Raw genomic sequence first — 11737 nt, 5'->3', positions numbered from 1 at the left:
CTGCTGCCAGGGACAGTTTGACCTGAGTGGCATGCACTGCCATCCAGGGCCATTGTGTTGTCTGAGCCAGGACTACTGCCGAAGGCCATGTCTGGGTCTGTGATTCTGCTGCAGTTGCAGCTGGGGTCTGTGATGATGTCAGTGGCAGTGTTAGCACCTAGGTCATTGGAACCATGCTGTGCTGAGCCAGTCCTGCCTATTCCTGGCTCTGGGATTACCGGTCCTGCCCCTGGCTGGACAGTGCAATAGGTGAACTGGCCTTACCCTTGGGGGAGAGCTAATCCCTGCACTCAGGAAAGATAGCCCCACCACTCACCATAGACACGCACCTCTCCCGGGCAGTACTCTAGAACTGACCCTGCGGTTAGGGACACAGGTGAGCCAACCCCGAGGGTGTGAGAGCAGGAGAGTTGACCTCCCCCTGCCCACATATGCCCCATGGAATAATCAGGATAGAGGGCTCTGTACCTTGCCTTGGCAAAACAGTAGAGCTGACCCTGGCTATATAATGAGGGGAACCTGGATCTGAGGGCCCAAGAACAAGAGATTTGGCCCCACTCCTTGTTGCAGGCTGCTTGGGATGAGCTAGCCAAGGTAGTGCTGATGTTTGGGTGGAAAATTCCATCCCAGGTCCCTCCCCTGGGAGTTGCCTCAGTCCAGACTCCACCTCTGAGAAAGCCCGCAAAACGATGACCCCTCCCGAGAGAAGCTCAAGACCACTTCCACAGGCCTTTTAAACTGCCTCCCAGAGACCAAACGTGGTTTTCCAGCCTTTCTTTCCCTGCTCCGAGGTTTTCTAGTCTCCCTTCCCTGGTCACCCTGGAGCACTGGCATCCATTAAACCCGGGCTTTTTCTAATTCAGTTTGATTTGGTCTGATTTGGATTACTGTGTTAGCAGATACGTTTATTGGGCTACCACCCAGACTTAGAACCAGGGCTATGAGTTGGCCCACCCCAATATCCACCGAATCTGCGGACTGTTGGAGCATGTGAAGGTGACAAACCTACAGACCCCAAACAGCAGGCTCCCCACAATACAAGCAGGATATCCGAGAGGAACCGCAGTGAGAGCCCATTATCGGTGGGGTGGTGGAGCAGAAGTCAGAGCCAGACCAATGACTCGTGGTAATGACCACTTGCAAGTAAAGATGAACGGACTAAAGGGTGAACTGTGTGTCTCAACGGGCCACATTATACAGCTTCGCAACAGGATTCTTTTCTCTTTTTTTGGTTTTGGTTTTTGTTTTGTTTGTTTGTTTGTTTTTTAATTTGGTTTAGTTTGGGGGGGGGATATTGCAACAGCAGAGGGTAGATTTGGAGGGACAGAGAGAAAAGTAGAAATGTATGATGTGAAATCCACAAAGAATCAAAAAAAGTAAAATAAATAAGAATGTGTAGAAATGATTTCACAATCTTGAGCAAAAATTTCCTGAAATGAATATTCAAGGCTGTTACTTAATAGTATAATTAACAATGAAGAGGGGCTTGAAATTTAATAGTATATATGAAGCCCAGGACTATTGACTGAACGACATACCTGTTCATTATATTTGTCCTATGTAAAGTCTTGTAAAGGTTTGGGGAGGGATTCTGCTTTTAAAGAACTGGATAATTTGTCACCATGCTGTGTATGTAGCCTCATGTGGCACTGGCTTTTTATTTGACAAGCTATGGCTTTGGGGAGAAGCATTATTCTCTGTGTAGGGATATTACAGTTAAATGTTTTTCTGTGAATATACAAGTTATATGAAGCTTGTAATAAGTAGGTGTCCATAAGGCTTTTCCCAGCATCTTTAGTGTTAGTTATCACCCTCCTTGCCATTCTCACTCTTCTTTCTCTCCACTTAAACCCCTTTGTTCATTATTTGCTTTTCTTCCTTGGTATTAGACACATTAACCACAGGAACCAGCTGTGATGCTATAATAAAGGTGTGGGGGAAATGTCCTTGATGAAATACTAACATAAATACTGATATGGAGGTACCCAGTTGCCGATCGGGTTTATAGCTCACTCCATAGGAGAAAACAGCCTGAAACAATACATTTGATGACAAACCCATGGTATGGTAGTTCAGAAGCACCAGGAGTGAACAGTATATTATTATTTTGCTGAGTGAACATAATATCAGTCTACCCTCTCTGTTCGTATTATCTCTATGCCCATAGATTAATGCAGCTCCTAGACTCGGTCAGAAAAGTTTCGTCATGCAGCGGACAGTGTTTACTGCAGAAATTCACAACCAACCAAAGTGCAGAGAAAAAAGTGTCTTTGAAGTGTTCTGCCACAAATAGGACTTTTAAGGGTGTGTTCCTTGGTGTGTCAACCATGCCTAGGTGGATGGCTCCACACCCATGAGTATAAAGAAACTCAACTTGGTCTCAGTAGGTAATTTAAGAACAGGGAGGAGATGGAAGGGGCGGGGAGAGGTAGAGACAGACAGGGAGAGAGAAGCAGAAAGAACAAATGTCTGGATGTGATAGAGGTTTGAGGGCTCGATCTGAGAGGAACTAAAGGGAGGCATAGGGGTAAATATGACCAATATACATGGTATGCATGTATGAAGTAATCAAAGAGTTAATAAAAATATTGCAATATTTTTTTAAAAAACATTCAGAAGAAACCTGCTAATAACTGAGCCACAATCAGATATTCAGTAACCAGTGTGGAGCCAGGAGTCATGTTTAAATGCCTCCTAGAAGACATTTGAGAGCCCAGAATTAGGAATCAAATTATTTGCATTTCAAGGACACCTTTACCACTGTACACTTGGTCCAGAACACATATTTAAGCTTCCTCCCCTCATTCAAAAAATGTGAACAATGATATTAATAGAGTCTCCTGTAAGGCCAAGGATAAGAAGCATACAAACATGCCCTTGCTGTAGAGCTTCACTGCCTAAAGTCAAGGCTGTGCCTGTCTCAGAAACCACAAAACTCTCCAGAGTTTTTATTGAGCTATATGTTTTTCTCAGCTCCCCTAGAACAAACTTTTTAAAGATTGCCAAGGCAGGGAGGATGGGAAGAGAAATTAAAAACACTCTGCAGATTCACAGGTTCCAAATCAGTGTGGCAGGCAGAAAGCTGAGTGTTCTATTCTCCAACACCAACGATTATTGGGATCCACTGAAGAGCCCATATAAATGCAAACAAATACAACCTAAATATTCTGCTTCAGTAGTCACGGTGGACCTAGGAACCTAGGACCTAGTTCAAATCCCTCCTAGAAGACATTTGATGAGCCAAGCTCCTTGAATCAGATTCTTCACATAGAAGGGCAGCTCCACCATTGTGCACTCGATCCAGAACATATATTTAAGTTGCCTTGCCTCAGTTGATAAAATGAAAACATTGTTACAAAATTCTCCCGGAAGGTTAAGAATAGAAGGCATAGAAACATACCTTTGCCATACAGAAGTCGCTGCCTAAAGTCAAGTCTGTTTCTGTTTCAGAAGCCACAAAACTCTCCAGAGTGGCACCTCATTCTGCCTGATGAAGGAACTAGGGGATTTCTGTGTGACCAGGTTAGGAAGCAAAGGCTTCGAAGACACTGAACAGACTCTCCTTTGCCCTGTGTCATTGACGCAGACTCTAGAAATGCTCACTCCAGTGTGGGTAGTATTAGGGCAAGAGCTCCAATTCTCACAGTAAGAACACATAATCAGAAGACTAAAATTCAGGAGGACTGGAGCTTCCACGGGGAAAGATTTGATAAGCTATGTGGTCAGCAGTGGTCAAGGCTTTGCTGCCCTTTAGAGAAATCGTTCTCAGCCTGGCCATGTAGTCGAAGCAGCTGAGGAACCATGTGCAAACTTCTGGAGTGTCATAAAACACATGTGTGATATCTAATCCTCACCCGTGACTTATTAAATCAGAATCTATGGGTGAGACCTAAGACTGACATCTCTCTCTCTCTCTCTCTCTCTCTCTCTCTCTCTCTCTCTCTCTCTCTCTCTCTCATTCTCTTTGATGGACCTAAAACTAAAACCCCACCAACTTCTGTCTTTAGGGCATAATCATTTTCTCCTCAGATAATGTATGTATAGATCTCAGTGAAGTGGTTGATATAACACAGCATCTGAGAACTGTTCATTGCTTTTGCTATTGATTTTTGAGTCATATAGAATGGGAAAAGTATCTTTCTAAACTCTCAGATACCAATTCTCTTATGCCTCCCTTGTAAGTTTGCTTGACCCTACCATTTATACTGACAAATGAAGAAAGTGAGAATAGATATGGGTGGAACCAACCAGATTCTCAGTTTTATCAACATGTCTTACACGCACTAATTAATTTAATCATGCTGATCATTACCCCTTATTTAAAGATAATAATAAAGAACTAAGTGTCATGGCAATTATAATATACCTTGCAATTGTGTTGTAATAAAATCAAGTGTCAATCATAAATCTGTCTAAAGTGAATAACACAAAAAATTAAATTTAATGGACATCACTTATCCACCAGTTACATAATGTGCTCTCAGTTTTATAAGACTGAACCCCACCCTTCACATGACTGTTTTCAGGCTAAATAACTTGCTCAGGTCAAATAGCTCATAACAGGCAAGACTCAGACCCTAACTCTCCATCTCCATATGTCAACCATCATTGTATTTCTTTCTCTCTTCACTTTTCCCATTCTATGTGACTCAAAAATCAATAACAATACCCATAGCAAAGGCAATGAATGGTTCTCAGATGCTGTGTTATATCAACCAGTTCACTGAAGTCTATACGTGCATTGTCTGAGGAGAAAACAATTATACTGAAAGACGGAAGTTGGCTTTTTAGTTTTGGGACCATCGATAGATATGGTATGCTGTGAGAATGTCAGTAGGAGAGCTAGAAATGAAAACTTGAAAAGAGCCCCAGATGTCTCGAACACGCATAAAATAGCAGAGATAGTTCTCGGTCCTTTTTTTGGGGGGGGGGGCAATTTTATTTTTTTCTTTCCATCTTTTCAAAGGCTAATTTATTGTTAATTTGCAAGAGGAGAGCTATTATCAATAGTCTATATGTAGATTCTCTGTTTACTGAGTCTTACAAAGCACCAGAAAAAAAATTACACAGGAGACACTGCCTCAGGTTTTGTGGATTATGACATCAGCATGAACAGGGACTCTTGCCTTCCATAACAATAACACCAACACCATCTCCCAATGTTCAGGGGTTGTCCAAGGCATGGGCCATTAATTTCCAAACATCGTGGCAAGGAGTCACAACAAGATACACTGTGATTGCCCGGGAACTAATATCTTGTGAGTAATAGATAAAAGCCTTTTGGAATCTATTAACTTAGCAGGCCCACATACCCTAAAGCTAAGAACGCCACCAGACATCATCTTAGGCTCACAGAAAAACTGCCCCCATCTTGCTGAACCTTTTCTCTAACATACCCACCAATGTACTTTAGACTCGCCTCAATTTGTGACTTTCATTGTTCGGGGAAACTTCATGACACTGCTTTCAAGTTGAAACATCACATTTTGGACGACCTAAATCTGTGACCTGGGCCACAGTCCCTCATACATGCTCAAGAATAAACTTTGTCCTTTACTCCTTGGAGGTGAGAACTGTTTCTTTCGATATTAGTTGGGGTGCAAGACTGAATGAGTATTTGGTTTGGAGCCAGGAAGGAATAGCTAATGCCATCTGTGGCCATCAGCTTATCCCTCAAGCAGCAGGTTCAGTCCCTGCCATTGGTTATCTAACCTCACAAGCACTTACAAGGAGTCTGGAGATCACTGGCTCTTACTGAAAGGCCAGCTCTGGCTTACTTTGAATCTGACAGTGATGGACAGAGCTTTAAAAATGAGTTACTAGTCTCTCAGAGATTTGTCACCTTTGCACTTGAACCTGCCTGCCCTGACAGACCATGGCACTTTGGGGACATATAAGGTGTCATTTTCCATTAGCTTATCTCATTCTCAGGTGTGGCAACAATCTCTTATCTTTTGGCTTAGGCTGGCCTTCTTTAAATTGTTTACAGGGTTTATTCTTCAACCCAGAATGAATCTTGCCTCTAAAGAAGATTCCTTCTTACTTGATCTTAATACGGAAAAATACCCACTCTCACTTTAGGAAGAGTTCCTGAAGGCTTGTCATATCATTCGTGAAGGGTGTAATTGACACTGCCCATGAAGTTTGTCTCAGCAGAAGCTGGCATATGTCTCAGTGGTACAGGGAAGGAGACTGCCAATTATGGAACTTTCCTCGTTTCCTTCTGCCTAGCATCTGCTATCATTAAAACACCTGAAAAGAGAAACAACAAACCCTCACCTTCTGTATTCTTTGCTACTGTTGCATAAGAAAAACATGGTGCAAAAGCAGGAGCGAAAAGGACTGAGTAGGCTAGTTAGCAATAACAAGGCTTTGTGTGTATCTGCCCGAGGTGGCTCAATGAAACAATAGCCAGCCATTTGTCTGAGTCAAATGAGTCACCAGTTAGAATCAGCTCAGGACTGATCTTTCCTAATGCTCCCAGTTCCACACTCACGTCCGCAGGAAGGCTGGGTCCACGGGCAGGTTAGCCCTACTTGCAGTCAGGATCGGCAGAACCCTGAGTGGTGGCCACACCTGAAGAAGTTTTCCTGCTTTTTTTTCCCCCTCAGTCATTGTGCTCACTTGTGTTCTTCTCTGAAGCCATTCTGATCTACCTTAATTTCAAGTGCTCTATTTCTTTGATGACTACTTGGAACAAAATAGATGCTCAAACACCAGTTATTCTTGGGGAACAAACCCCAACCTACCTCCTCCCCCTGCTCCTGTGGTAACACCCCAAAGGTATCTCTCCAGTTTGAGGTGCTGCACACAGCTGTGCCTGGGAACAACTTCTCAGAACCAAGCCTGTGACATCTTTCTATTGCCAGACCAACAAGGAAGTAGAAATCAACAGAAGGTAGAAGCAAACTCTTTTGTAAAGAAATCACAGTTGGTTCCTGAAAGGAACAATATAGAGCCAGGTGGTGGTGGCAGCGCACACCTTTAATCCCAGCACTAGGGAGGTTGAAGCAGGCAGATCTCTGTGAGTTTGAGGCCAGCCTGTTCTACAGAGCTGGACAAGCTCCAAAGCTACAGAGAGAAACCTTGTCTCAAAATCTCCCCCCAAACAAACAAACAGAAACAGCCCAGAGACAAATAGATGGCAACATAAAGATGGGTAGAAAGACCAGAAGCTGAGGCGCTTGGATGTCTCTGGAGATAATATGCAATTTATTTACTTGTGCTTATTCCGCACCCTTCCTAGAGCAAGTTCCCCAAGAATCCAGAGCTAGTTTCCTATTTGTTCACTGCCAGATTCTAAGCTCTTAGAACGACACCTGATAAAAGTTTCAGTTTGTAAGTGGCAGACTTACATGGATGAATAGATAGAACAAAAAGGCAGGCAAAAATTTAGAGACAGTGGCAAGACTTTATGTGCACAGCAGCTATCAGAATCCTGAAGGTCCAAAGAGGTAAAAGCCACCGAAGTCAAGTGAAATAAAAGCCAGCACTAAAAATACTATTTTCTTCCCACTGAGCTGGATCCAACATTAAAGGAAAGGAATTTCCCCAGAGTCATTATCATTAGGGTGCTCTCGGCTTTGTCTCAGCCACCTGCAATGCAGGATAAGCTGTCTCGGGGGTCACTTGCTGTTACAAATATCAAATGTGATGATCTCTTCCCCCTCCCCCCCCCGTATTAGAAAAGGGGACCATTCTCTATGGAGAAACACCTTACTCAGCCTATGCACGGTGAGGAAGGAGGGGAATGGCCGTGGTCCTGCCTCAAAGACATGATGGGACAGACTTAATTGACTTCCCAGGGAAGGCTTAAACTCTCTGAAGAATGGATGGGGAGTGTGAAGGTAGGAAGGAAGCCAGGGCGGGGGAGCAGGAGGTGAGGAGGGAGGGGGAACTGGGATTGATATACATATATAAAAAAAAAACAAATAAAAAAAAGCTGACAGACTCTAGACAACCATCTTTTATCTTATCACATTTTACCACACAACTGGCACAACACTGGACTCTCTGCAGACGAATCTCATAGCATTCTCACCGCCCTGGAGACCTGACGTCACATCCACCCCCATCACAAACGAGAACACCTCAGTTCAAAGAGAGTAAATGATTTGTCCAACATCTCAAACACCCAGTAAAGTCTAGAATCAAATCAAGTCTACTTGAATCAAACATTCTTGCTCTTTCCAAGACAGTAAACCAGAAGTTACTGCAGAAATGGACTGGACGTACTGCAGTCAGCATGAATTTGAAGCCATTCTGAACCACATGGTGAGACAGACTCATACAATGAAAACCAAAAAAAGGTTCTGCTGAAATGGTAAGCTAACCTTGAAGTGTCTCTGCCCAGTGGGATCTTCTGAGTTATTCATCTTGCTGTGATTCAGTATATTGCTCCCTTTAAAGTTGAGGCAGTGCAGATAACAAAGAGGCTGCTAAAATTCGGTCCTTTTTTTCTCAATTAAAGCTGAAATTTTTCTAAAAAAATAATAAAATAGGCTGACATTTAACACATCACATTCAGTTTTACTCATATACAAATGCTTATTGCAAGAGCGACCAGGGAGACAATATAAGACTGTACTGAAAACTTACCGCAATTTTCCCCTTGTTCTAATCGCCCGTGAGTCGTGAGGACTGAAGCTGTGCAGCTGAATGACTAGCTCCTCATTGCTGGCGAGGTATACCGCTTACACTGGGAAGTCTGTTATCCTTGCAGCATCCCAAAGACTACACTGGCATCTCCCAGAAACATGCTCCTTCCTGGGCTTAAATCTACCACACCTACAGAAACCTGGCCCATGACAACCTGCAATTAATGTCGTCACACAGAGAAAAATAATGGCCAGCTCGTCACTTAAGCTCCCAGCTACTTCTCTGCTTTTGTGAAAGTATCACTGCATCATCAGCAGGTGCTTCTCCTATACGAAGTGTGTAGTAAGTGTAGAAAGGACTCCTAATAAATAAGGACCCTTATTTATTTTCAGTCTCACCAAAATGTCTCCCGATTAGTTATTTCTGTGCAATTGTTCATTCAGCTGTCCATTGTGTAAACATGTAACTAGAACGTCTCTGTGTGGGGTTAGGCACACCCATGGCCCTACTTCCTTCAGGGCCAGTCTTCTAAGGCAATCAGTTAACATTCACTCAGCCATACACATATGAAAGTAGATAAGTACTCCAAATTGTACCCATCCTGTGGCCTAACCATAATAAAGATTAAGAAAACACAAGAGTGAACATTCACAGTCATTGCTGCCAGTTTCATCATCTGAAACTCCTAAGCGCACACTATTTCCTTTCTGCTCAAGACATAAACCATGCAAGGTGAAGGGGAATACGGATAAGAAATGTGCAGTTGGCTGTATAATGATGAAAACTGAAGTAAAGCAATGATATTTAGAAAATTATTGCAAAGGGGAGAAGTAACACATGTTAAAGAGTTGAGTTGTTCTCCTTACTATAATCTTCAACTTTGTTCTGGGACAAGAATGGTGCCACGATTGAGTCTGTGGGGGAACTGCTTTCTTTTAAATCATGTATTGGGTCCATATAGGGAAACTGATGCTAACTTTTCTTATGCACTGAACAAAGACCTTCCTGTCTGGTCAATCTAATATCTCACAAATTGCGTTTTCAGGTCTGGAAGCAACAAGTACTATTCCCAGGCTTTGTGAGGAGTAGACTGCTATATTTCCATGTTAGGATGCTATCACTAGATGCTTGAGGATGCTAACATGGGAAGAAAAGTGCTGGAGGCTGGGAGAAAGCATCAATAGCATCTGCTCAAAAGGAAGACGAAGGACTTCTTCCTGTATCACATGGGTAAACAGAGCAAGCCTCTAGCTCAAGTGTTCTTCCTTATAAAGCCAGTAATGCCATCATGTGGTCTGTACCCTCATGACCCAACTGAATCCTAATGACTTCCCAAAGGGCCTACATCCATATATCACTGTGGTGGTTTGAAAGAACATGGCCCCCGAAGGGAGTAGCACTATTAGGAGGTGTGGCCTTGTTGGAAGGAGTGTATCACTGTGGGGGCAGGCGTTGAGGTCTCTTTTGCTCAAGCTTCCCTGTTGTGACTATCAGCCAACTCTCTGCTGCCTACAAGTTAAGGTGTAGAACTCTAAGCTTCAGCATCATGTCTGCATGCGTGCTGCTATGGTCCCTGTCAGGATGATAATGAACTGAACCTCTGAAACTATAAGAAAGCCACCTCAATTAAATATTTCCTTTATAAAAGTTGCCATGGTCATGGTGCCTCCTCACAACAATAAAAACCCCTAAGACAATCATTTAATAGGATTTTTCAGATTGAGACTCCAGTGTATGAATATTTGGGGGAGCACATTAAAATCATAGCATCCAAGTTTTACCCCCAGCTTTCAGTAGTTTCTTCAAATATTTGAACTTGTGTTTTTGCTGTTATTATTTTTGCTTTTTATGTCTTTGACTAGCTTCGATCTTACTATGTAGATCGGGTTGGCCTCCAACTGACAACCTGCTTCTGCCTCTGGAGTGCTGGGACTAAAAGCATGCATCACCATGCCTGCCTCAAACACTGTTTTAATCGTTATAATGTTAAACCCTTGAGGGGGGTTCCTTGTAGGCCCCTAAGTTCTCCCTTTATCTGCAAGGGTCTTATGTTTCTTGAACTCTATTCTGACACTGAACACCTCAGTGAACCTAGATTTTTCTCATCAATTCCTCAGCTCAAGAAATCCAGACAGTGATGGCACCAGCATTTGGAACCCCCACCTCCCCCCACACACTCCATGAAAATTCTTTTCAGGCTGTAACCGGGACAAAGTGAATGCCTAGTTTTGCTTCTAACTTCTATATTTTTCATTGCCTGGTGTGCAAGGGTTGTATAATGCATTTGAAGTGTATTTCACCTGATAATTTTACTTGCTTTAGTCAAATGTAAATCTGGTCACTTTCATCTTTATTAGTCAAAGAACTGTTTAAAATTAGCCACCTTTACCCAATACATAAACCATACATAGAAATCCTACTATGTTGCCTTATATTTGCAAAGGGAGGTCCTGGAACCATTTACCTCAGAGTCATCCAGGATGCCTCCCAAAAATGCACATTGATATACCCCCCCAAATGTTGTTTTATCTTCGGCACAAAGGCTGCACCTTCATCTACTGCTATTTCAACCAGCAAATGTGACTCTGGATTTACCTGCCTGCTTCTCTGACAGTTGCCTAATGGCTCAAGCAGCAGCCTGGTGGGAATTCGATTTCTGTAGGCACCGACTCTGTTGTTGCTGCTAAAAGTGACTTTAACTAAATATCTGTCATTCTATCTACAAATAAAGCTTGAAGCACAAAGGCTGGGATGAAAACGGGCAAGCTTAGAGAGGTGGAGTAGCAACAAGCTAATCCTCTTTCCTTTCTGGCATCTTCCAAAAACCAGTCCTTTGGCTCTGCCAAAAGAGAAGAAGCTGTGCCCCCTACAATCCTTCCTCACTACTCCCACTGTATCTCTTCATCCCTTGCAGACACCCTCTTATGCTCTATGGTCACTTTCTGTCAACTAGTTGCTAACTCTACCTGCTGAACCAAGGTTAACTTTGTTTAATTAGTGCAATTGCAAACTCAGGGTTCACAGTGTGATCACATATTCCCCAACATCCAAATAAAAATTTCCTGAAACTAAAATGTGAGACTTGTTGTCATTGTTATCACAATTAGTTAACAGAGACAATGAAAGCTCAGAGATCACT

This window comes from Chionomys nivalis, chromosome 3 (genome assembly GCF_950005125.1).
Source record: "Chionomys nivalis chromosome 3, mChiNiv1.1, whole genome shotgun sequence".
In the NCBI taxonomy this organism is placed as follows: Eukaryota; Metazoa; Chordata; class Mammalia; order Rodentia; family Cricetidae; genus Chionomys; species Chionomys nivalis.
This window is presented reverse-complemented; position numbering follows the sequence as displayed.